We start from the raw sequence: 26859 nt of genomic DNA, 5'->3' as shown, positions 1-26859 counted from the left end.
TGCAATAATCTTTTTTGGGGCTGATACTGGAGCTTGAACTCAGAGCTTGCTGTCCCTTATCTTTTATCTTCAGGGATGGAGCTCTACTATTCAATCCACAACTCCACTCCCAGTTTTGAGGGACTTATTTGGAGATAAGAATCTCACAGGCTTTCCTGCCTGGACTATCTTCAAACCCCAGTCTTCAGATCTCAGCCCCCCCCCCGAGTATAGAATGACGAGCATGAACCACCAACATCCAGTCTCCTATGACATATCTTTTTAAATGATGCTGTCTGCCAGTCAACTTCTATAATTATTTAAGAACTGAAATCAATAAGGAAGTTTGAATTTATGACCTATGAGCTATCAAGTGATAAACCAATTTAAGTGATCAAAATTATATTTTTCTGGTCATTTTTTATCCTGACTTGCTCTAAACATGCTACCTGTTCTGACTAGACCATGGCAAAGAAAAAGAAATATCTGGAGGCACATCAAGCTCCAGAGCTTGAAAAACAAGTTATGTAAATTATTTTGTCAAACTTTAATTTCAACAATGGTTGCTATTCATTCCAGAGAAAGTTATTGAGTCTCTAAATGTGCCCGACATTGCATTAAGCACTGAAGTTAAAGTGCTCTTCTTAAGGGATTTGCAGTTAATGGCGATAACAGGCAAGTAAACTAAAAATTTACAAAGCAATAGTGCAGGTATGTTGAATAGGTATAATAAAGGATATTATGGGAGGACATGAACAGTGTTAGAATTGAGACACAACGACCTCTGTGCTGCAATTTGAAAGACAAGTAGGGCGTAGAGGAATGTGTTGTAGACAGGAAGATGGCATGTGTAAAACTGCAGAACCCTGGGAAGTGATGCTACAAGTACATGAAGTCCAGCTCCAAAGACAAGCGATATGACTCAAGCCTGGAGATGGAGACAGAAGCAAATGAAACTGCAGAACCCTGGGAAGTGATGCTACAAGTACATGAAGTCCCGCTCCAAAGACAAGCGATATGACTCAAGCCTGGAGATGGAGACAGAAGCAAATGCTAGAGTGAATTGATTCTCCTTACAGAATGGCTTCTTGCTTTCAGTAACTCTTGCAAACCTATAGTCAGAGTCCCTAATATACTTCTAATTTAAAATTAAAAATGAGAGTGTGCTATGCAAAAGAAGGCAGCAAAGGTACTCACCTAACTCATACCAAGAGTGCACACTACTAAAGGCATGGGTGAGAGAACCCCACATTCTACCCTGGGGAATGCCCCAGATGTTCCACCAAACAGCCTGAAAGAGAGGGCACATCACCTGGCCATATCACAGAATCATTTGTAGTCTTAATATTCAGTCTGTCCACAGGCCAACAACATCTGTCACCATCTGGGAGCTTGTTAAAAAATGCAGAACTTAGGCTGCAATCCAGACCTCACTAATCATAACCTGCAGTTTAACAAGCTCCCTAGGCAATCTTGGTGCACACTCGAATTGGTGAAGTGCTGGTCTACAGCAGAGTTCTCAAGCCAGACAGTCACCTGTGGAGACTTTAAAATTACCAAGGCCAGGCATCCCCCTAACCTGATTCTATTTCAGTGGATCCACTACAACACGAGATTTTGTTTAACTTGTGACTGACAAGGTGGTATTTTTAGGCATCAGATAGAAAACAAAAGGTAAATAAATGTTATATCAGGGACAAAAGGAAGAGTTTGTTTTTGATACATCTATGTTTATGCAATATGCCAAAGGCCATGATGGTTGGATAAATAGATTGACAAGTGGAAAAATGCATGGCATGTTTATTTGAATTTTTCCATGGCCAACTAATTATGTGGGTCTGTAATCTGAAAAGAAAGTCTGGGATACAGTCAAAAATATGTAGAAAATTTGGAGTGAACAAGAACTAAGCTGATAATTGCATGAAGACAAAAAGCATGATGTGAAAAACAAGTGAGAAAAGTAAAGGTCAAGGACAGAGTCTTCTGCATCTTTTAGAGGGTAGAGCAAGTAAATTAAGCTCAATAATGAGATTAACATAGATATACAGACTAAAAGAGAAAGATAATTCCTAACCAAGAGAAGAGGAAGCTCAAAAGATATGTCAGTAGTGTCACAAACCATAGCAACATCAGAAACCTAAGAATTCAAAACTGTCCTTCAGCTTTAGCAGCAAGGAGTTCATGTATGTCCTTGCAATAGGAAGAACAGGATGAAAGTCAGGTTGCAATTCATCAAGGAATGAATGGGAAAACATGGCAGCAGAAATAATTTAGTTTCTATTTCTCTTTCCAAAAGCTTGGCAGTGATGAGAAGATTAAAACTACGGTGATAGCTAGAAGAAGGTACAGAATGTTAAGCCTCAAATAGCATTTTGGAGCTACAAAAAAATTTAAAAGCTTAAGTGATAGATCCACTCATTGAAATGTCTCTAGGGGAAATAAACAGATCCAATAAGTATATGGGTTTTTTCCATTATAAATGTTTACACAAATAGTCTATTTTTGAGGGGAAAACTCCTATTCAACCATTTGAAATACAGGTTCTATACAGAGAGAGTATAATGTTCCACACAAGAGATCAGAACAATAACATGGATCCACTGATTTTAGTTTCTGTTAAATTGGCTCACCAATTAAATATTTAGATGGAGAAAAATACGACACTCAGATGGTGCTTTATCACATCACATAAACACTGTGGTTTGATCATAACCTTTTATGACATAAACCTGTGGGACATGGAAAACTATTATTTTTGGTATAACTCGTTCCAAAGTAGAAAAATAAAGACAAAGAAAATGAGGAGCAATAGGAGACAAAACCAAAGCCTTTGTTCCTAAATATTTAGTTGTAATTAGTGAGTTACATTTGCATGTCAATTTTGATTTTGTTTAATTACTTTTATGTCATTCAACTGATTTTAAATGATGCAAAAGCTCTATATAATATGTAAAAGAGGTATTACCAAAATTACCAAACTTCTATCAATTTGGAAACTAAAGAGATAGGTGATAAGATGAGCACAGGTGACAGTGTGAAAAACACTGAAGAGTCACTTACTTGAAATGGAACTAAGCAAGCATGGCCTCTCAAACTCCCAGAACTAGACTGATGTCCAGTAAGGAAATGAACAGGTAAGAATATCAACTAAAAAAAAAAATCTTGTTTTAAGCCCCCACAGTACATTGGAAAAGAAATGGAAAGAAGATACCTCTAAAGGAAGTACCTTGTGATATTTTGTAATGGTGCCAACTGCAATTCATCACAAGCAGTTCCTAATTTTCTTTTTGTTGTTTGGGGTGTGGTGGTGATCATGGGGTTTGAACTCAAGGGCTAGGCACTGACCCTGAGCTTTTTTGCTCAAGGTTATCACTCTACCATTTTGAGCACAGCTCTACTTCAAGTTTTCTCGTGGTTGATTGGAGATAACAGTTTCATGGACTTTTCTGCCCCGGCTGGCTTTGAACCATAACCATCAGATCTCGGCCTCCTGAAGAGCTAGGATTACCAGCATGAGACACAGCACCTGGCCAGTTCTAATTATTCTTTTTATTTTAACTTTATTTTATTGTAAAAATGATGTAAGTAAGGTAATGAGTATATTTCCTTCCTCCCTCATTTTCTCCTGCTTTCCCTCTCCCTTGCTCCTCACCAAATTGTAAAGTTGATTTTCAACATTGTGTCTAATGAGTATCACTGTCGCAGTGGTTTACCCTTTGTCCCACCATTTCTGTGATTCCCCCTTCCCTTCCCTGAATCAGATAAATTTTTATAAAAGACAAAGGGTACCAAAATCAGAAACAGTGATCACAGTGATCACCAGACAATAAAATAAAAGGAAAGACAAAAGAAATAACTGCAAACAATACATTAACAAAGAAAACCAAAACCACCACTGAAAAAAACCCTCTTGTTTCCATATTGTGGAGATCATTTCTATTAACATAGCTATTGGGCTATTGTGAACCTCTGCTAGGACTATCCTAGGCATATACTAATTATTAAAAATGAGAGAAACCATGGAGCCTATGTTTTTGGAGGTCTGGCTTACTTCACACAATATGATTTTTTTTCCAAGACTTTCCATTTCCTTACCAATGTGACAATGGCATTCTTTGAGATTCCAACTCACTCCAATTAGAATGGCCATTATCAAGCAAACAAATAATAACAAATGCTGGTGGGGATGTAGACAAGAGGAAACTTTGCTACACTGTTGGTGGGGATGTAAACTTCTTCAACCACTCTGGAAGGCATTATGGAGGTTCCTCAAGACTAAACATAGAACTCCCCTACAATCCAGCAATCCCACTCCTGAACATTTACCCAAACCATCACAAACAAGACCACACTAAAGCTACCAGCACAACAATGTTCATTGTAGCATTATTTGCCATAGCTAAGATAGGGAACTAAGCCAGATGCCCTTCTCGGTAGTTGAATGGACCTAATCATTTTTTTTCTCAAATTTTTATTATCAAACTGATGTACAGAGAGGTTACAGTTTCATACGTTGGGCATTGGATACATTTCTTGTACTGTTTGTTACCTTGTCCCTCATGCCCCCCGCCCTCCCCCCCTTTCCCTCCCCCCTCCAGGTGTTCAGTTCACTTACACCAAACAGTTTTGCAAGTATTGCTTTTGTAGTTATTTCTCTTTTTTTTACCCTGTGTCTCTCAAATTTGGTATTCCCTTTGAATTTCCTACTTCCAATACCAGTAAACACGGTTTCCAATATACTCAGATAAGATTACAGAGATAGTGTAGGTACAACCATAGGAAGGTGATACAAGAACATCATCAATAATAGAAACTACACATACACATAGGACGTTAAAAGTAGTTACAACTGTGATATATCAATTGTTTCCATAACATGGATCAGGAAAATGTGGTACATATACACAATGGAGTTTTATGCCTCTATCAGAAAGAATGACATTGTTCCATTTGTACAGAAATGGAAGGACTTGGAAAAAGTTATACTAAGTGAAGTGAGCCAGACCCAAAGAAACATGGACTCTATGGCCTCCCTTATTGGGAATAATTAGTACAGGTTTAGGCAAGCCATAGCAGAGCATCACAAGGCCCAATAGCTATACCCTTATGAACACATAAGATGATGCTAAGTGAAATGGACCTAATCATTTTTAATGTCATTATCTTATTGACTTCTTGACTTTTGGTGGTGATTAAATGACACAGTGCACATTGACCACTTAAAGCACTATGTGTAGCTCCCAGAGGCTGAGAACTATTCTCTACATGCCATGTGGATTTGTGTCTTCCATCTTTTCAATTCTTTTGTATCTGTTTAGATCACCTCTAGAGATTGATCACCTACTTTTGAAGAACCATCAAGAATTACTAAAATAGATTTTTTGTCTGGTCCATAACTTATATTTTAAGTTGGAACATACTTGACATCTACATGTTTTTGCAAAAGAATGTAATAGCCTTAAGCTTATTCTTACTCATAGAGAATGAATAAATTGACTGGCTTTGATTACTGTAAGGATTCTATCATCCCAATTTGGCATCACTGTACCATCAAATCCCCTATCATTATATCATAATATACCAAATGCTAAAATCTCACTTCTGCCAATAGCTGTCTGTACCACCTTAAATAAGTTACATGACCTCTTTGTGCCTCAGTAATAAAAAGATGGTAGTAATACTACTCACTTTGTAACATTTATGTGAGACTAAAATGGGTCAATGTGTGTGTATATGTGAGTGTGTGTGTGTTTGCATATGTGTGTGTTACAGAATAGTGACTACCACAAACTGTGTTTACTTTCACTAGGTATTGATAAAATAGGATATATCTAATTACTTCTACAAATACTTGCTGTTTAATGATGTGTGCCAACACCATAGTCAAGGTTATGTATCCAAAGATGACATGGGCTCTGCCCACAAGGAACTTGCAGTAAAAGGAAATCGATATATGTATATTTACATACACACACATATACACATCAATTACATTATATCACATCACATATTTTAGGATATAAGAATGTCTAGCATTTTATAACCTGCAATTTCCAATCTGATTCCTTTGGCTTCTAATTGTAATTTTTGCTCTGCTTTGCTTGCTTGTTGGTTTGTATCTTTGGACAATAGTGACCATGGATTTATATCTGGGCTCACCACCCAGACAGCCTTCTGTATAATGTGGGCCAAGAAGAAAATCAACTACATGCACAGTCTATTATGTGCTCCTGAAATCACTGCACCAAATCACATTTTTTACTAATAAAACTGTTGTGTGAAGGCCAACAGTTATTGAAGCTGAAAAACTTGGATCAATTCTTAATTCTGTGAATGGAATCAAGGAGAGGCATCCTCAATTTGAGTACACAAAGGAAAAAGTGGCCAATTTGACCTGAATTGGAATAATTTCTAGTTTATAGAATAGGTTGGGAATGATATGAAAACCTTGAAACTAAATAAAAGCAAATTTATGTGCAAAGCTGTTGTTATACTATATATGAAACTAGAAATTGTTCTATTCACAAGGTGCTTACTGTCCATCCTCACATGTGGGTGGTTCACTGACCCTTCCTCAACCTCAAGCTACCCTGGCCTCCATGGCCAGCATCAAAGCCCAAAGCATTCTGCACCATAGAGGTGTCTGTCATCTTTTGGAGACCAAGAATAGCTACCATCTCTTAATTCATGGCCTATGAAATATCAGGTCCTCAACACCCAAGACCTATTCTAGGTCATGAGGATTCATGCTTTTATTTATAATTCTTGAGATCTCAGTCATAAATGTGGAAGTTTCTTGGTTTTAACCCATTCATGGAGGTGACCTGTTCAAGTCACAGAGTGCTTTTGTTAATCTCTTGTGGTTCATTTTCCCATCACTCTTTGTTCTTTCTTGAGGAGGCTAGATGCTGAACTCCACCCAAAGATGGTAACTTCTTACTTAGTTCTACTCTTTGTTGTTGACTTGAAAGAATCGTGTTAAATCATGTAAATGAACTCACACAAACCAGCAAAGGACAGCTCAGGCTTAATGAAAAAACCTTCCCAGTAGGCTATAAGTCCTTTCTAGGACTATAACAGGTTAGTGGGCATAATCGTTATTTGGATATAACCATTCATTTTCTTCTTGAGCACCAACTAGGTATAGTACTCACTGTATGTTTTTCATTCATCAATGACCCTAAACTTAGGGATTTTTATTCACATTTTAAAGATGAGGAAACCAAGACCCCAAACCATTGTTTTGGTTGGAGCATGTTTTTTAGCAGCATGTCACTGAAAACTGTGGTCTCCTTGCATCTTTGAAGAGGGAACTTTGTTTCTGTTCCTACATCACGCCATTGGTGCCTTCCAACTTTGTCCCATGAGTAAAGCTGACTCTGTAAGCAAGTATAATGAGCTGAACACATATATTTTCACTTCTAAGTCAGAATTTCCGATCTCTGTGGAACCAGCTTGCAAAAAGAGTCAGCACTCTGAGTCCTCCCGAATTTCATACAATTTAAAAGAGAAAGAAGAAAAGCCAATTGCAGAACTAAATATAAAATTACCCATGAGCTCACCACCCAGGTTGTTCTTGCTCTGCTGTATGTGGTGATCTTCAAACTGGCAAAGAGGTCATCCCCCAGACAATAGAATCTTTTCAAGTTAATTGATTTGACAAAAGAGCAACAAATTAGCCACCAACTGTGAGTGGTGTGAGTGGTGTGTGTGTGTGTGTAATTCCAACAAATGAACAAGGACTCATGCCCTTCTGCCATACCAGTTTAAGTTATTAACTAGGCAGCAGGAATCAAAATCAGCAATGACAGTGCATAATGCAAGGCCATCAAATTTATGCAACTAATTTCAGTACTAATGAAAACTATTGTCACATTTACTTGCCTGCCTTGTGTCTTGCTATATTCTGGGAAATAGAGCCCCTTTGTTTGGGAAACATAAGTGCAGAATTCTACAAAGGTTTTCCTTCTCTGTGGATATGTTCAAGGAATCTTTGAAGTAATGGTTAAAGGACCTACATCATTGGTCACACATGAAGGTTAAATTTAAAATAAGAGGTAGGCTTGGAATGTGGCTTAGCAGTAGAATGCTTGCATAGCATGTGTGAAGCCCTGGGTTTGATTCCTCAGTACCACATGAAGAGAAAAAGCCAGAAGTGATGCTGTGGCTCAACTGGCAGAGTGTTAGCCTTAAGCAAAAAGAAGCCAGGGACAATGCTCAGGACCTCAGTTCAAGCCCCAAGACTGGCAAAAAAAAAAAAAAAAAAAAAAGGTGAATTAGGAAATACATCTGAAAATACTTTTAATTCTGAAAAATGAGATTTTCCCAAGAACAGGGAGCAAATTACATTTTTTAGTTTTCTGCCAGATCATGTTTATTCATCATCAGATATTCATTAGTCTCATATATTTTTTCTCTCTTACTACATAGACTTCTTTGTTCTGCTAGTGTAAAGTAGTGGGTTAGGAGTTACTCTTGGGTTCTCTGGGTGCTACGTGGCTGGCTATATTTGGATGTTACCAGATAGACTGTATAGTTATCACATGCCATGAAACTTTTTAATGAAAAATAATTGAGGACACACTCTTTTGTGATACTTAGGGACTTAAAGAATCCACTCATTTGCAGTATATGGTCAATTCAAAAGTGTCTCGAGAGTTGCTAGACCTACTGAGGCCTTCTCAGGCTCCCTTGGAGCAGAAGGCGGGCACAGGAGGAGAGGAAAACAACTTGCTTTTACCTGCCCTTGTCTGCACTCAGAGCTCTCTGAAGGAACATGCATCCAATGACAATTAACAGTCCTCATAGGCACCAGGAAATTTGGTTTCAGGATCATCCACACTTGGAATTTATCAAAACATTACCAAAACAAGAAAAAAATTCAACACAATTGCTTAAACAATCAGAATTTTCTGTTCTAAGATATTCCTCTGAATCAAGGCCAGGTTAATATTTTAGAGGCCATTATAATTGGAAAGATTAGCATCCTGCTATATGAAAATTGAAATAGACGACCTTTCAAAATCACAGTTAACATAAGATATGCCAAAAATAAGATTTTTTTAATATCTTCTGCCAGGATACTTTCAGCAGAAATCCCCTTTCCTTTTTTTAATAGACACATAATTTTTGGTACCTTGAATACTAGCTTGTGGTTAACCTAGCATTCTCAAGACATAAAGCCATTTAGCTGAAAGTGCAGTTGAGAGGATACCTAGATTACACTGCATTAGCCTCTATCATCTACCACTACAGCCAGTAGAACTGACTTGCATGAATGATTTCTTGGTAGAAGAACATCAGTCCCTATCAGGAGATCATTTTAAAGGAGAGCTTGTCATTACATATATCATCAGTGGGTTGTGTAGGACACTATGACATGGTATGTTGCATATGATGGACTTTGTGAATCATGCAACCATCCAAGTTCTCTTTCCAACTTAGTAGCTAGAACTCATTGATTCGCCAGGGTCAATACATTTACCTTTGTGATAGACGTTCTCTGCCTATGCACTTCATAGCACTTCTAGCTCATTGCTAGCTTCTTGTATCTTTATGTAAACTTTCATTATTCTAAACTCTCTATAAGATACAGCAAGTTGTTTGTAAATAGACTTACCTATAGGGCAGTGATTGAACAAAGACTGAGTTCTTATCCACTCCCCTCATACATAGGAAAGATCTAATGATATAACCATGTGTACTCTTTTACAACATTGGCTTATTCCAAGTACTTACAGAATAAGTGGCCTTTTCTTATTTTCTTCTTTATATGCTTCCAATTTTTCAAAATTTTTCTAGTATCATCTCATTTTATCATCTCAAAATGGTAACCTAGAAAAATAATTTAAAACAGTTCTACAAACCAGGCAGTGGTTATAATTTTAGCTACTCAGGAGACTGAGATCTAAGAATCATGGTTCAAAACCAGCCAAGGCAGGAAGATCCATGACACTTCTAACACCAGTTTAACCACCAGAAAACTAGAAATGGAGCTGTGTCTCAAAGTGGTAGAGTGTTAGCCTTGAGCAAGAGCAAAAGAGCTCAGGGACAGCATGTAGGCCCTGAGTTGAAGCCCCATGACCAACAACAACAAAAAGTTCTACAATGTATAATTATATAACAAAATTCTTAATGTACAATATAGAAGGTTAAAAATAAACTGGCATCATATTCAAACCTCAGTTCATGTTTATCCATATGTTCAACATGTCATACTCCTCAGTCATCCAATATAAATAGTCATATGATTTAAAAATTGATCCTGATACCCTATATTTTAATTCTCACATTAACAGATTTATGTAACAAACTTTCCATTTTAATAGGCTTGGGGAGTCCTGTTTGTGAGAAGCAGTTGTATACTTTATCAGGAAGAAAATCTATAGACTCACAAGTCTGTGAGGTTTTGAGTAGTATCTATAGAAGCGCCTATAGTTATAGTTATTAGAAGCTAGATGAACAGATCCAGCATGGTGGCACACACCTGTAATCTTAGCTACTCAGGAGGCAGAGATCGTGTGACTCAAGTTCAAAGCCAGCCTGGGCAAAATGTTAGTAAGACTTCGCATCCCAATCATTAATATGGTGGCCACAGAACTGTCATCCTAACTACAAAGAAAACATATATAAACATAATCATTGCAATCTGGGCAAGGCAGGCAGAAATGCAAGGTTTATTTGAAAAATAACAAAACTAAATGGGCTGAGGATATGGCTCAAGTAGTAGAATACCTGCCCAGAAAGCACAAGAACCTAATACCACCATTAAGAGAATAAAAGAAAGGAAAAGAGGAAAGGAGAGAAGGGGAGAGGAAGAGAGGGAAGGGAAATGGAAAAGAAAAAGAAAGGAATAAAACAAATGTCCTTGTTCTCCACTGAATCCCATGATCCGTCTGGGAGATGTTGAGTCATTTTGTGAATGGAAAAAAAATGTAAATATATTCAGGAATTCCAAATGCTATAAACTGAATGTTTCCCAAACAGAAAACTTACACAATATGAACTTCAGCTACAGTAAAACTTTAAATTCCAATCCATAGGTCAAATGATTTGGTTAAGGTCACAACCACTCGGATCTGTACTCAGATGACCAACATGGAAAGGAGCTGGGCTGTCAGTCTTAACACCAAAAATGCTAGATTGGTGTCAGTTATTAATGAGGTTCTGAAGTCTGTCTAAATGAAGAATAGGTCATCTAGGGAAGCAACCTGAAGAAGCATTAAAGAGAGAGAGAGACAGACAGACAGAGAGAGAGACAGAGAGAGAGAGAGACAAAGAGAGACAGAGACAGAGAGACAGATACAGAGACAGAGAGAGAGAGACAGAGAGAGAGAGAGAACCTGGGAAGGAATCAGATCAACTTATATGTCTTAGTCCAGTAATACAAGCATCCAGAATCTTGCTTTCCTTTTCTATGGGATTAGGAGCTCTAGGAATCCTTCTGAGCTGCAGGGCAATGAATCTCAGAGGGACTGTAGGGCTGTTCCTCTCCTAGGCCTTACTGTCTTGTCATCACATGTCATTGACTTCAGTCACCAGTCACTGGGCTTATACACAGAACACTGACCTCTTTGGTGTCCCCTTAGGCTTCAAATTGCTAGCAATAAACTTCCCAGAAGTAATTATTCCTGCTACATTGGTGTGCAACACCAATTTATGACAATTACCTATGATTAGTCATAGCTTTCTTACCCCTTTACTCTTTAGAGTTTTAACATTCAGAAAGGACAGTCACTGCAGAAAGTCAGTGAGAACCAGAGTAAATATATCTGCGCTTCTACTAGAAAATATATCCCTATTTTCCCTGATAATTGTGGAGAAAAGAAAGAAAGTCTTTGTAAAATTGTTCACAACTCAAACTGACAGAATTTTTGCCAAGAAAAAAGAAATTGAAAGAAAATCCTAGAGGACTTTGGGATTCGTTTTATGTTATTTTATTTTAAAATTACTGCTGATTAATATTTCTTTTGTTTGAGGTTTCTGCTGTTATCCTATAGCTTGTCTCTCTGTTTTCATTTTGGCAGATAATTGCTTGCCTCAGGATATTGTTCTTTTTTTATGGAAAGAAATTGTTCATATCAGATTCTTAAATGCTTTCTGAAGTTAACTCTTGTATTCCCACATTAGCACAGTCAGAATGATTCTCTGGCGAAGGTCTTTGTAGGAGATGCTACAGATGGATGTTGGCTTTGCCCTTTTCATTAAATACAAATATACATTCTCACTTCTTGACAAGACTGAAGAGTTGGTTGGCAAAATAAAACCACATGCGCAAAACTGATGCGAGCTTTTCAGGTACATAATCTATAAATTACTTTTCTTATATGAGGCTATGAACTCTGTAGAAAAGCCATCATAGTTAAAATTTAAAATAAAATAAATGCTAAATAAATATCTTCGATGGAATGAATGAATGAATAGGATATTTTTATTCACATCTTTCAAGTTATGGCTGAAACAACCTCAATATAATCTCATTATGTGCCCATAAAGAGAGCCATTTTGTCAGCCCAAACATATTTAACTTCAATGTTTAATGAGTTTTGCTGGGGTTATTAAAGTATTAAGCTATAGGTAGATGTGCATATTTCTAGGACCTTTTCACATTGGCTATGTATGCATTTCTCAGGTCTTCTTAGAAGAAACTACTATACATATATCAACAAGCTGGAAGAAGAAACTCTAGCTGAAAAGAGATCTTAGAGATCATATTATTCCTGCCTCTTCAACCTACCAGTCAAAGCCTAAATGTAATCTAGACACACCTTTGAGTTTTAACAATGTGATTCAAAGTCTTCTAGTCAGGGCCTGCACTTTGGACACTTCTCTTTGGACCTCCATGTATTTTGATGTCTTTCACAAGCAGATTCCGTATTTGTTCCCTGTTGAGCCCTGCCAACATTGCATTTGTGACTTTTGTTTTAGTTCAACATCCTAAAGGAATTGCAAACAGCTGGAGAAAAGAGCTAAAATTTTGAATTGCTTGCTCTCTCATGCTCCTCTCTCTCTCTCTCTCTCTCTCTCTCTCTCTCTCTCTCTCTCTTTCTCTCTCTCTCTCCAGTCCCCATTAGTAATGTATATAAGATTCAGAATATAGACTTTATTTAACTGCAATAGAAAATAGACTCAGAATGGCTGTGTCAGGCCTAGCATCCCACAGGCACCACCAAGGTGCATAGCCAGTGATGCCTTTGAGCAGTGGCTTAATGAGGGTTAGGAGGATTTGGCCCCACAGTGATTTGTTCTGGTCTTGTAACAACTGAGGGCAGTGAGTTTGAGGCCAGAGAGCCTACTAGACATTCTGTAATGCACACAAAAGTCCTCCACAACCAAGATTTATCTGGAATGTTTTACAGAGCTATGGGAGAGTACTATAACCTATCGAAATGGCATTTGCACACCAGGCCTCAAAGACGCTGGGTAAATTACTCAAGGTCAACCACACTTCATTTTATGCAGAACACTAAATGTAAATGCCACTGAGTATCCTCTAAACTATTTCAGTACTGTCTTTCCATGCATGAGTCCTTCCAGTCAGCTTTACCACCAACCTGGAGCAGATTTTGTTTCTTTAATGGAACTTTAGACAAGGAATAACAAATAACCAGCTTCTTGGGCATTTAAGTCTGGGACCACATTTAGCACCGAAAGATGTTCCATATGAGAGATAACCATGAGGGATAACTAAAAGGAATCAAAAAGGTTCGTGGTTAGCCACACTGCATGAGCTCATTAAGAGGATGGTAAAACTGTAGGATGGTAATACCTCTGTCTCTCTCTCTCTGTCTCTCTCTCTCTCATTCTCTTTCTATCACCTTTCTCTCTCTCCCCTCTCACCACACTCCAACCTCCTTCTTTCTGCGATTTTAAGTCTCAGAGCAAATGTGAACCCATCTAATCACACTCCCATTCCCTTTCACTGCCTCACATTTGACATTTGTCTCTAGCAGATTTCAGAGTTTGGAGCCACTTAGGGGGAACCCAACATTTGGGGCTGGAGAAAGTGAGAGACCAATATCACGAAAAGAGTGAAAAAGAGACTAATATTTGTCAATGTTAGAAAGGAAGGAAATTTTGAGAAATTGTTCATGAATAATGCCAAATGATTTTATGAAAGTCAGGAAAATTGGAAGTGCACTGTGGCTCAAGTGGTAGAGCTACCCTTGAGGTGAAGATCTCAGGGACAGCAACCAGACCCAGAGTTCAAGCCCCACGACTGAAAAAAAAAAAAAAAAAGACAGTCAACAGTTTGGGAGATATTTTACCAGCAATATCCAACAAAGACCTAATATACAAGGAGCTCAAAAAATTAACACCCCCCCAAAAAACTAATAAACCAATCAATTAATAGGAAAAGGATCTTAAGACCGACTTCAGAAGAAGTACAAATGACAAATAGACACATGAGGAAGTGCTCAACATCCCTGGCCATAAAAGAAATGTAAATCAAAGAACTTTGTCCGGCTAAATTGGACAACATCAAGAAATCGAACAACAAATGCTGATGGGATATGGGGAAAGGAAAACTGTATTGCACTGCTGGTGGGAATGTAAATTAATACAACCACTCTGGAACGCAGTTTGAAGGTTCCTCAAACAAAAATAAACATAGAACTTCCCTATCTCCCAGTCACGCCACTCTTGGGTATCTACACAGATCATTACAAGTCAGGATACAGTGAAGAGACTTGTATATCCATGCTCATTGCTGCACTATTCACAAGAGCCAGGTTATGTAAACAGCCCAGATGCCCTACAACAGATGAGTGAATCATAAAAGATAGTATATCTACTCCACAGAATTTTACACATCCATTAGAAAGAACAAGATGATGTCATCTGTAGGGAAATGGATAGACCTAGAACAAGTCATGCTCTCAGAGACAAGCCAAGCTCTGAGAGACAAATGGCACATGTTTTCTCTCACAGGTGGAAGCCAGAGCTAAAATATAACTGGACAAGAAAACCTATACAGAACTAGAGGCATTCACACACAAACAGACTAAGGGAGGGTATTCTTAGGAGAGGAACTTTTAAAATGTCATTTTTTTAGTATGTTGAAAATTAATTTTACAACTTAGGAGGTGTTGGTGAGAGGAAAAGTGGGAGAAAACAAAGGAGGGGGTAACAATGTCCAATAAGAAATGTACTCATTATGATTTCTTGAAGGACCAAACCACTAATGTTTAAAGAACCAAATCACTGAATACTTAAAAATACATCTATTCACTGGAATCTAGATGATCCAGAATTATGCAATTATACAATTGAGGAAAATATGTGATCACTGGTTTCTAATGACTATCTTTATGTAATGGAAATTACTTTCAGAAGAGGGAGAGAATGTTAAGATTCTAAAGCCTGTTGCTATACATAAAATTAAAACAAATGGGAAAAAATGATCACCTTAAAAAAAAAGAAATGTACTCATTACCTTATATATGTAACTGTAACCCCTCTGTACATCACCTTGACAATATGTTAAATTTTAAAAATAGCTAAAACAAAAGATAAAATGCCATTTATTGAAACCAACTACAGGAAATGGAAATGTGGAAGGTTTTTGTTATTGTTGGTGGTGGTGGCGGTGGTGGTGCCCATGGTGTTTGTTTTCTCTTTGGTTTTCTTTTTCTTAGAGGGAAGTTAAAAGGGGACACAGAATATGAGGGAGGAAGGGTCAACAAATATAATTGTGTTATTCAGTATCTACTATGCGAAAATGACCTATGTAAATTGTAAGGATGGCAGGAGGAAACTGGGAGAGAGAAAAGAAAGGTATGATGTTGTCCAAAAAGAAGAAATATTTTCATTACCTACTTACGAAATAATAAGCCATCTGTACAACAACTTAACAATATTTTAAAAAAGAGGAATTGAAAAGTCTGTAGAGAGAACTTAGTAGTGGAGTATACTCAAGACCCCGGGCTCAATCAGCACTGAAAAAAGGAAGAAAGAATGGAAAGAAGGAAAAAAGAAGAAAGGAAGGGAAGAAGGAAGGAAGGAAGGAAGGAAGGAAGGAAGGAAGGAAGGAAGGAAGGAAGGAAGGAAGGAAGGAAGGAAGGAAGGAAGGATTAGTTCTGGAAATAAAAATCATATTTAATTAATGAGAAGATATTAAGAAACAAAACAATAAGTTCCAGCTGTGGCTTTAAGACAGTAGGAAAAGGTTGAAGGGATCATAGTTTTGCTGTTGATTTGTTTTCCATGAAGGAATTCATGCTCTGCCTCATAGCACTTGGGCTTATTTCACAGGGCTGATTTCCCTACATTCGCACCTGCGGCTGCTCCTGAAGTTTGAGGCTATCTGTACAGTGCCCCATCCTTCAGCCTTCCACACTGTACTTTCTGCAAACCACTGCAGCAAATAACTTGACTACAGCTTAGTAGAAACTACCCCTACTGCCAGCCCCATATTTATGCAACTATGATCACTTCCTTACTAATGGCTCATGTATTTCTGTTTCAGAAATACTGTCAAGAGAAAATATTTAGTACCCTGGTTCACACTAACAAAAAAGTATCAATGTGCTTTTCAGGTGAAGATTACAATAATCTTACAGAACACACACATTTCTGCTTTGATAACTAAAACAAAAAATTACTGTTTTTTAAGAAGTAACAGTGGGGGGCTGGGAATATGGCCTAGTGGCAAGAGTGCTTGCCTCGTATACATGAGGCCCTGGGTTCGATTCCTCAGCACCACATATACAGAAAATGGCCAGAAGTGGCGCTGTGGCTCAAGTGGCAGAGTGCTAGCCTTGAGCAAAAAAAGAAGCCAGGGACAGTGCTCAGGCCCTGAGTTCACAGCCTAGGAGTGGCCAAAAAAAAAAAAAAAAAAGAAGAAGAAGTAACAGTGGTCAGTTTTAGGAAATGCTATCTGTCTTTAGCATTCCACCCATTTGTCAAGCATTGTCCTCATGATTTTCTACTTGATACTCTATGCCTGATCATTTATCACTCAACTATACAGAGGGCTTCTTTTCCATTGTCGGAAAACATGATTGCCTCTGATTCAGGAAAATAACCTCAAAAGATTTGGATGTAAATAAGCTGATAGCTAACCATCAGATAATTATGAAAAATGGTCCATCAGTTTAGATTTAACAGCAGCTTTTTAAACCTACAACTTACTGAATGTTTGAATATCTTTCTCAAAACATTACACATAATTAAATTTCAATGTCATTTATTTTGTCCCAAAACTGAGACTCAAACTTGGAACCTGATGCTTTTGTCCATTGGCAAGCATTCTATCAACTAAGCCACACCCGAACCCCTGTCAGTGTCATTTTTAAGTAGCATTGCCACATTTCTGCTTACATTCTTTTTTTCTCTGTTATATATTATTTGCAGATTATTAACTGTAACATTGGAACAAGTGGTCCTGCAGTTTTTGCAATGTAGGTGTTCTTGCTGGTCACATTTCTGTCTGCCTTTTTTTTCCTGGTGATGTATTCGTGTTTTATGTCAGTAACCTTTGCCTATCAGAACAAACTATGTAGCTTAAAGCAACATCAATTTATTGTCTTGAAGTTCTATTCTCTCTGAGTGCTCCCAGGGAGAACTGTTCCATGTCTTTCCCAGCTTTTGATGTCATCTTCAGGCCTTGACACTCCTTTGGTTTGAAGATGCTTCCCTCCAGTCTTGGCCTCTAACATTTCTGGAGCCCTCTCTCTAGCATCTCTGTGTTTGGCTTTTTCATTATAAGAACCTCAGTCACATTACTGTCAGGCTCACCCTAATGACTTCATACTAACTTGATGTCATCTGGAAAAACCTATTTCTGAATAAGGTCACGTTAACAGGCATCACAAGCCAGGACTTCAACATCTGTGGTGAGAGAGAAGCATTCACAATTCCTTGTCATTATTCTAAAGTCAGCCATCCTCACTAGGATGGTCATGTCATTACCACCCAGTTATAATCCAAAACTAGAGACATCAGGTTTTCCTTTGTATGCTACAAGATGCCAGAGATAATGGCCACTACCAGTGTATTTAGCCACTACCCAAATGTCTCAAGTATGTGGAAATAAACATCCCAATACTGGGAAACATCTAGAATGATATGTGTTAATACCTTGTTTTCAAAAAAAAAAAAAAAAAAAGAAAAAGAAAAAAAAAAAAAAACCTTGTTTTCTTCTCTTTGTTTTTTTTGGGGGGAGGAGGGTAGTTAATCTGCATTCCTTACCAGTCTCACTTTGTAATGCTTTAGGAACTCAAAGTTGCATGAGCTCTTAGAAAACTAATATGTGCAAGAAACATTAAAATAGGGCCTTAGTGCAGCTTCTGGTACCCACTTATTTATTTGTTTTCACTTCTTATTTCAGAAGTAATACATATTCATTACTATAGGTCAAACCATATAGTGTTGTATAAAAAGTTATTACTAATCCCTTTTTCCCATTCTTCAGTTCCATGCCAATGAGGTAACCAAGATTACCCTCCACATCTTATTCAATAGTTAGAAATAAACAAATACATAGAGTTAACATAGGGTTTTCATTTGTTATCAACAAAAAGGGGATTCTATACTTATGCTATACATATACAGTTTGAATTTTTTACTTAATATAAATAACTTTAAAGGTCAGTATTTATAAGTTTAATTGATTTTATTTACATTTTATATTGATATACTTTCTACTTGTCTTATCAATATAATAAATATGTCAGTTGTAACTATGCCTTGAAACACTTCCTGTGAAAATAAAAACTTTTAGAAATGATTTCAAGTTTTGTTTTTCACTGAGATGTTCAGATTTTTCTAAGCCCTTTCCAATCTGAAAAAGGTTAAACATATGCTTAGGTTATTTAAATTCAATATAACATAGATCTGTAAATAGATATATTTGGGGTTATGCCAATTGAGAAATGGAATAGATTCCCAGAAAGAGATCATGGTAGACAGTATAGATTTATAGAACGCCTTCAAGTTAAATGAGATACTCAAGGATATAAGTGAGCTTATTGATTTTTATATGACTATGATTTCAAAGTAATTTAGCAAAGTCACAAAGAGATCTATAATTAGTTTTAAAATAGCAAGTCCTAGAAACATAATAAAAATTTAATTAGAATGTAAATTTTGCAGAGAAACTTGGGCTTTATATTTTGAAGCTTGTAAATATCATGTGGCAGACAAGAGCTGAGTTATTTATTTCAATTTATAGATGAACTAGAGGGTGTAAAGGTTGTGAAAGAACTGAACAAAATCTGTTTTAACATTAGTTTGACTAATTGCACTAATTTCCAGGGCAGCTTCTAGTCATGTCATTAGTGGTATGATACACTGGGATTGTTAAAGGAGCAACACTTCATAAAAGGACAATGGAGAATTAGAGCCCAAACACTTCATTATTTAACTTTTACATAAGAGTACAAAACTCCCAAATATTAAACAACCAGTAGCACCATCTACCTTATTGTAGAACCCACCTAGCTGGATTCACTTGTTTTCACAAGAGCTTGATTGTTCCAAATGATTTAATGTGTCTGGAAACATGTGGGTAGTTATTAAGCAAGGCATATTTTCTTCTCTCGGCCACTGATTTCCCCTATGTTTCAGAACAAAGACCTGAGTGCAAAGTTCTGCTTGTGTCATCTGGGAAGAGGGAATAGTATGCCCTAATTAATAACCTGTGAGAATTTACTAGATAATCCAGCAAGTCTTTTTAGAAGCAAGCAGCATATGAAGTAACCCAAAAAATTTGTTAAGCTTTTCCAAACCATCATTTCATTTAAAGAAAAAAAGAGTGAATTATTTTTCAAACTAGGGAAATGTGATGACAGTAATGGTGAACCAAAGTATCAATAAACAAAGTCAATCACAGTCAGATCCCCATGACAAGGGGGAAATAGCAAGAAAGGAAGGGGAATGAGAAGGGGCAACAGAGAGGTGAGAGGGAGAGAGAGGAGGGAGGAAGAAGAGGGAGGGAGAAGAGGAAGGAAGGAAAGGAGGGAGGGAGGAAGGGAGGGAGGGAGGGAAGTTTTTTATGTTGTTCTTAGCTTAGGTTCCTGCAGGAATCAGCCTTGTTTTTTTGTTGACTGGCTTCCATCAGGGTTAGTTTGAAACCTGACACCAGTAGAACACAGCCTGAAGAGGAGGGCAAGTGTCTCTCACAGGAGATACAGATGACAACTGAAACTTCCTTTCCCAGAATTCCCAGCAAGCATAGTTTCACAACTGTCTAGCCTGAACTGAATCTCTTCCTCTGTCACCATGGCTAAGAGACAGGCATACCTAGTGGTTTCAATGATCGACTACCCACCCCTGGAATTAGCTACAAACATAATTCCACAGAATCCGTAAGGTTAAGAATCAGATAAACATAACTATTTTGAGCTTAAAACAAAACTTAAAACGTATTATATTATCTGTGGCCAAGATTAAAACATATTTTTTCCCTTGGATGAGCTCTTATGAAGTGCAGACTTCTCTGTAAGACACATAGAAGACATTAATGCATATTCCAAATCACGGACTCCAGCAAGAATCCTCAGAGAGAGCTTAGCACATGCACGCATGTGCACACACACACACACACACACACACATTTTATTGAAAAGAAAGATTACTTGAATTCTGATTATGGACTTGTGTGTACACCTAATGAAAATGAGTCCCAGTCAATTCTGTGAAGGATTGTGTTTAGAATCTCTCTCTCTCTCTCTCTCTCTCTCTCTCTCTCTCTCTCTCTCTCTCTCTCTCTCTCTCTCTCTCTCTCTCTCTCTCTCTCTCTCTCTCCCCCTTCACAATCTGGCATAGCTTCCTGGAAAGTGCTTGGCCATCCGTCCACCATCTGCTTCCAGGGTCCCAACAGCTGCCTCATGTGATAGTGCACAGCAGTAGAGAGCCAGGTTCATGTAGCATGCCACTGGCCACCTTAATGGGAGCGTGTGGCCCGGTTACACAGCCCATTAAAATACCTCAAACATTTATGCCTGTATTAGGCTTAATGTCTATCCACTTCATCCCACCTCCTCCCTAGCACAGCCCTACTGTGATTTATGTCCCAACCCAGGAAACTTCACCTTTTATTTACTACTTGGCATCTGCAACAGCCTTCCTCACTGGAATGTCATGTTGCAATGCATGTGGAAGCTCAGGATAGGGATACTTTGGTGACCCCTCACTACCTTACACCCGGGTGGAATAGGCTGGAGGTCTCTAAGAACCCTCCACAGTGCCGAAAAAAAAAAAAAAACCCTCTGGTATGGTGTTTTGTTCTTATCAAGGAAAGAATGCTCATCACAAGCTCCACTGAGCAACCAGCAATGCAAGAGTGGGAGTGAAACTCCCTTACATGGTGTTTGTTCTCATTTTAATCCTCTTACCCACTTAACATATGCATGAAAACTTGGTCATTTCCAGCCTGCAGACAGCAGCAAAGGCAGACAGCACAAGAAGATTGAAAGCTATGGAGCCAATATAAATTTAATGGGTCAAACAAATTTCTTAGCACCTGTTGGTCTTTAAAGACTCCTAGCAAGCCATCCCCTTTCTTTCCCAGGGGACTTAAGACAATCGTTCCTGGACTATTTGGACATTTCATGGTCTTTTACCCACGGTTCAACAAGTATAATAAAGCACCACATCCATTTATTCTAATAGTAATAAAAAGCATGGATCGGTGCTTTGTGAGACTTGAATTCCAAACAAAAATGTTTTGTAGAAATTCAATACTTATAAAGCTGATTTCTGTGTATTGATTTTAAATGAACTTCAAAAGGCATAAAAAATACAAAGTAGAATCTTAAAGAAGAGTCTCCACAAGGTAGCATGAACCAATTCTGACTGATTTTAAAGTAGGTGACTATCTTTATTTCCTTTTGTTTTCAGCAGTCTGAGAGGAATGCAAGTTCCTGCCACAGAGGGCCGTCCATTACCCTGTTCCAGAACATAGCAACTATGCTGTCTGAGTGGAACTGACTTAGCACAATCTTGGAGAAAAAGTAACCATATTCAATTTCCTTTCATTTGGACCAGCTTTTTCTTTTTTTAATAATAACAACAACAACAATGAAGAAATCAATAATATGTAAAGCATTAACTGTTCACTGAAGGCTACTGGTAGCTTTGCCTGTTCCCACAGGTTCAAATCTTTATTTCACACTGAAAATTGTAAAGTGACTGAGAAGCAAATGTGAGACATCTACATTGAAGCAAACTGGAATTTGTTCTTTATTACATAAGGTCAGCTTTGAGTAAGGCATTTTAAACATGCAAATGCACATTTTTCCTTGAGCTAGAAAGTGGAGAGATCTTTGGTGGAATTGTGGTTTGGGGGTCTTTTATTTAATATGTAAATTTAAACTAATATCCATATATATGTCTTTTTTTTTTGAGGCAAGATCTCACAACATAGTCCAGAATAACCTCAAATTTAGCCTCCCAGCCTCCTGAGTGCTGGTATTATAGGCATGTAGCACCATATCCCGCCACATGGTGGACTTTGAGTAAACAAAATGTCTTTCTTCTTCAGTGTAGTCTGCCCTGCATTAATAGTCACTGCCACAACAACTTCCCATTCTTGGACTGAGACTCATGGAAAGTGTGGGTTTATCCTCTGGCCGAGTCTACCAGTGCATTATCAAGGCCGTCTCACTTAATTGTGTCTCTCTGTCTTTGACTTGCCCTCCTTTCTGAGGAACCAAGATTGGAACTCCATCCTGTTCACTGTCACCTGTTTCCCTATGCTTTCCAGCCACCCTGTTCCTCTTTTGTGACTCCTGGTGCTCTTCCTCTCTTACTCGCTCCAAAATATAGTATCTCCTTTGTTACCATGACTCTTCTTCATCCTTGGAACTTCGAATCCACCATTTTTCTGCAATTCCCTAAACTGCTAAACCACAAGTCATGGAAACGATTGTTATATCACAGTTGTAACTACTTTCAACGTGCCATATGTAACTGCAGCCTCTATTATTGATGATCTTCCTGTATCACCTTCCTGTGATTGTACCTACACTATCTCTGTATCTTATCTGAGTATATTGGAAACTGGGTATACTGGTATTAGAACTAGGAAATTGGAAGGGAATACTAAAATGGAGAGACGCAGGGTAAAAAAAGACAAACAACTACAAAAGCAATACTTGCAAAACTGTTTGGTGTAAATGAACTGAACAACTGAACAACTCATTGCGGGGGGAGGAAAAGGGGGAGGGGAGAGGGAGGAATGAGGGATGAGGTAACAAACAGTACAAGAAATGTATCCAATGCCTAATGTATGAAACTGTAACCACTCTGTAATTCAGTTCGATAATAAAAAATAAAATAAAATAAAAATCTGTTGCTAGAAATCAATATTTATGGTGACTCATTGGTTTATATGTATTACTTAAATTCCACAGCAATTGGTGAGTAAATATTTTCTACTTATTATCTACTTATTGTCTCCATTTCACAGGTAGGGAAACTGAGGCTTAGAAAATGTAAAATAATGTCTCAAGGCCACAGAGCCAAAAAAGAATGAAGTCCGTTTGACTGCAGATCATAAGCTCATTGTCACTGTGTTACTATCTCTTCCTGAATCAGGAAATGTGTTTGTAACATAGACAGGTGTGTTTAGTCTCCATTTTCATAAAAGGAAAAGTTATGTTACCTATACTGCTGTGCCTAATGAATTATTAACAGAGATAGGGGTAAAACAGTATTGTAATTAAGTACTCATACCAGAGTCACTACTAGTTGATAGAAAAGAGGACTGAACAAAACACGGCCCTGAGCCTAAAAGACATACATATCTCGGTATAGTTATGTGAACAGTTATAGTTTTTCTGCAAATATTTGCAGACCCTTGACTATGTAGCTCAGACTTTATTTCGGGTTCTGGAAGGAGAGGGAATGAGAATTGGCCACTTCCTGCTCTGAGTGCAAAGAGCAGGGAAGGAAGTAAGCATAAGAACAACTTTAATGATGTGGAACGGGTGGATGAGGAGGCACAGGGCTTTGTCTCAGTGGAACAGATCAATAATAGATCAGGAAACCCTTGTAGAGGTGGTGGTAGGTGCACAGGTGCATTTCAATGAGTAAGTGTGAATTTTCCACTTGAGGAAATCAGAAAAGGTATCCTAGAATTCAAACTGCCTTTGTAAAATTCCCAAAGGAAAACAAAAGTAAGTGCAGACCATTTGGAAATAGATCAATACTGGTGGAGCTTGGTCTGCTAAGCACTGAAGAGGGGAGAAGATAGAATGGGAAAGAGAGACGGAAGTCAGAACATGAAGCACCTGCATTAATCTGTTGCAACAGCTGTGAAGAATGTCTAGTTGCCAATGACAAATAAAAAAAAGAAGCCTGTCAATGCCAGAAAGGATTAAACTCATGTCTAAGCTTAAGAACCACCTTTCATTTACAAAACACAAATTTGCTAATTTCTTCTTATTAAGAAAGAGCTGTCACAAGACAAATCATTTCATTCTCACCAGAAACAAATGCCAAGCAGGCCTGACTCACACATGAGTGTTTTCCAGGTTTGCATTGCAATGCCTAAGTTTGAACTAATTTGCTACTGCACCATCTGCTTTGAAAGGCTCCTCACAGGTGGCCAGCTGCCGGTCAGATGCTGCCCATTTGTCAGGTACTTTGTGAGATAAAGGGGGAGCATAGCTCCTACGTATGTATAAACTTCTATGTGTGCTTATGTAAGGGATTGAAGAATTGCTCCTACTTGGACTGTATGTGTATGGAGCGATTCAGAAGCACAATAGTAGCAGAGTGGAGATACAATTAAGAAAATAAGAACAAATTTTTCTGCTGAGGCTGGCTTTGAACCTTGGTCCTCAGACTTCAGTCTCCTGAGTAGCTAGGATGAGAAGCATGAACCATGAGAGCCTAGAAGATTCTGTATTCTGTTTACCACAATTACCTAATATGACCTCATTTCATGCTTCAAAACAAAGCAACTGAAAGCCTGGTTATTAACAACAATTGCATTGTGTTTGCCTCTTTTGTCTGATGTGCAGGCATGGAGACAAAGCTTATTTGTGCAGTACACATGCATATATGCAGGTGTACTTGTATGTGTGCATACTTACTGGTATACCGGTGCGCATATTTCTATAGGTATATGTGCATACGGGCAATTGAACTTACTGGCTAGAAAAATACACTGGAAAACAGGTTTTCATAGAATATTTTCCCCTACCCTCGCATCAAATTATCTAAAATTAATTAGGAGGTTGACTATAACAAAATGCTTCATTTCCAGAGGAAAAAAGAAGGATATAATAACCTATCATTTATCATGTGTAATTATTGGTGTGAAGCAGAAAAAAAGAAGAAAAGAAGCTGTCAGTGAAAAATCCTTACTTTCTAGGATGGAACAGTGGAATTAGACTTGACTATTTCTAGGATATGAACTAACGTGGGAGTAAAGACCCTATTTCCTGATTTAAGGCTTTCCATGGTCAATTTCCTACTGTAGCCTCATGGACAAGAAATGACTTTTTGTTTCCTTCAAGAGAAGAACAAGTAGGTGGTTGATTTAGAAACCATTGGGCTGGTTCAATTTCAGAGCAAGTGATTTATTGAGGATCTTCCAGAATTACTCTTTTAATAAGTTTTAGTTTGTTTTTAAAGAAAAGCAATGATAACTGGGATTTCTGGTTCTCTGACAAAGTAGAGGAAAATTGTATCAAAGGAGAAGCAACACCAGCATTCTCCTATTTATGCCCAGAAAGAAAAGAAAAAAACTTTAGATTCTGCAGAAATTGAACAAGGACACAGAACTTCAGAGGTTTGTTTTCCCCCTTGAAGGTCAGCCTGCAACATGCTTGGTTGGAAGCAATTCAATTCTGTTTAGGGATTGTATCCCGCAATTACATTCTCCTTAAATCTATGCCTGAGTTGTAAATCAAGGCAAAAACCTTCCAGCAACCTCCCCATGATCCTTTTTAAAAGGGCAATTCCAAAGTTTCAAGAACCTTCAAGGTGCTGGCAATTCTTTGATATTTAGGAGGGTTGCAATTTAAAAGTCATTAGATTCAATTATATGGAAGGAAGGATTCATCCTTTAAAAAAAATAAAAATGAAACAAAGTACATTCATTTATATAGCGTGCTATGTCCTGAATGGATTCATGAGTGTACATAAAACAGAGTAACAAATATTGAATATTTTCTCCCAAAAGCACACTTTTAGCATCTCAGTGAAAGAAAATAAAATCTTCTTAGGGATAAAGAGATACATTTTTACTCAAAACAGCTTTAAAATTAAATAACTAAATTTTACTTCAACTTCCCTAGAGTCTGATCAACGTTTTATATATATGGAAGAGAGAAACACTGAAATTCCAAGAGAAAGAACTGAATTAAATACATGTTTGTCTGTGGACTTTGCTCTTACATGGAATTTTCTTCCTTGGTAAACTGAACACATTACAAAAATCAGCAAAATGTCACAATATATGGTATATTGTGCAATAATATCTTAAGTGAAATTTAAAATGAAAGCACTTCATTTTCTTTGCAAGAAGTTTGAGCTGAAGTCATTTTTGTGCCTGCACTCAAGTTTGCTAATACAATTCATGAAAATATACACACAGAGTTGACAAAACCATCTGCCACTTTTCCAGTTGAACAGTGGGTGCTAGATCTTCCCCCCAAAATAGAATTGAGCAATCCTGTGTGTACTAACCTGGTTGTATTGCTTATGGAATCAAAAGGCAATTTTGCCAAAAATCTAGTCTAAAAATTTCTAAAGTATACCTAATTTGAATGAACTTGAGTTTTATGGAGTTTGTTTGTGTGTTTCCTGTTTCTAATTCCTGATGGAGTACAGGTTATTTTTTGGAAAGCAGACTCTTTCTTCATATGAAACTTCCTGTTTATCTTGTCTTTCAATACATTGGAATTACTGTCCCTAATCATGAAA

Source organism: Perognathus longimembris, chromosome 2 (genome assembly GCF_023159225.1).
Source record: "Perognathus longimembris pacificus isolate PPM17 chromosome 2, ASM2315922v1, whole genome shotgun sequence".
Taxonomy (NCBI): Eukaryota; Metazoa; Chordata; class Mammalia; order Rodentia; family Heteromyidae; genus Perognathus; species Perognathus longimembris.
This window is presented reverse-complemented; position numbering follows the sequence as displayed.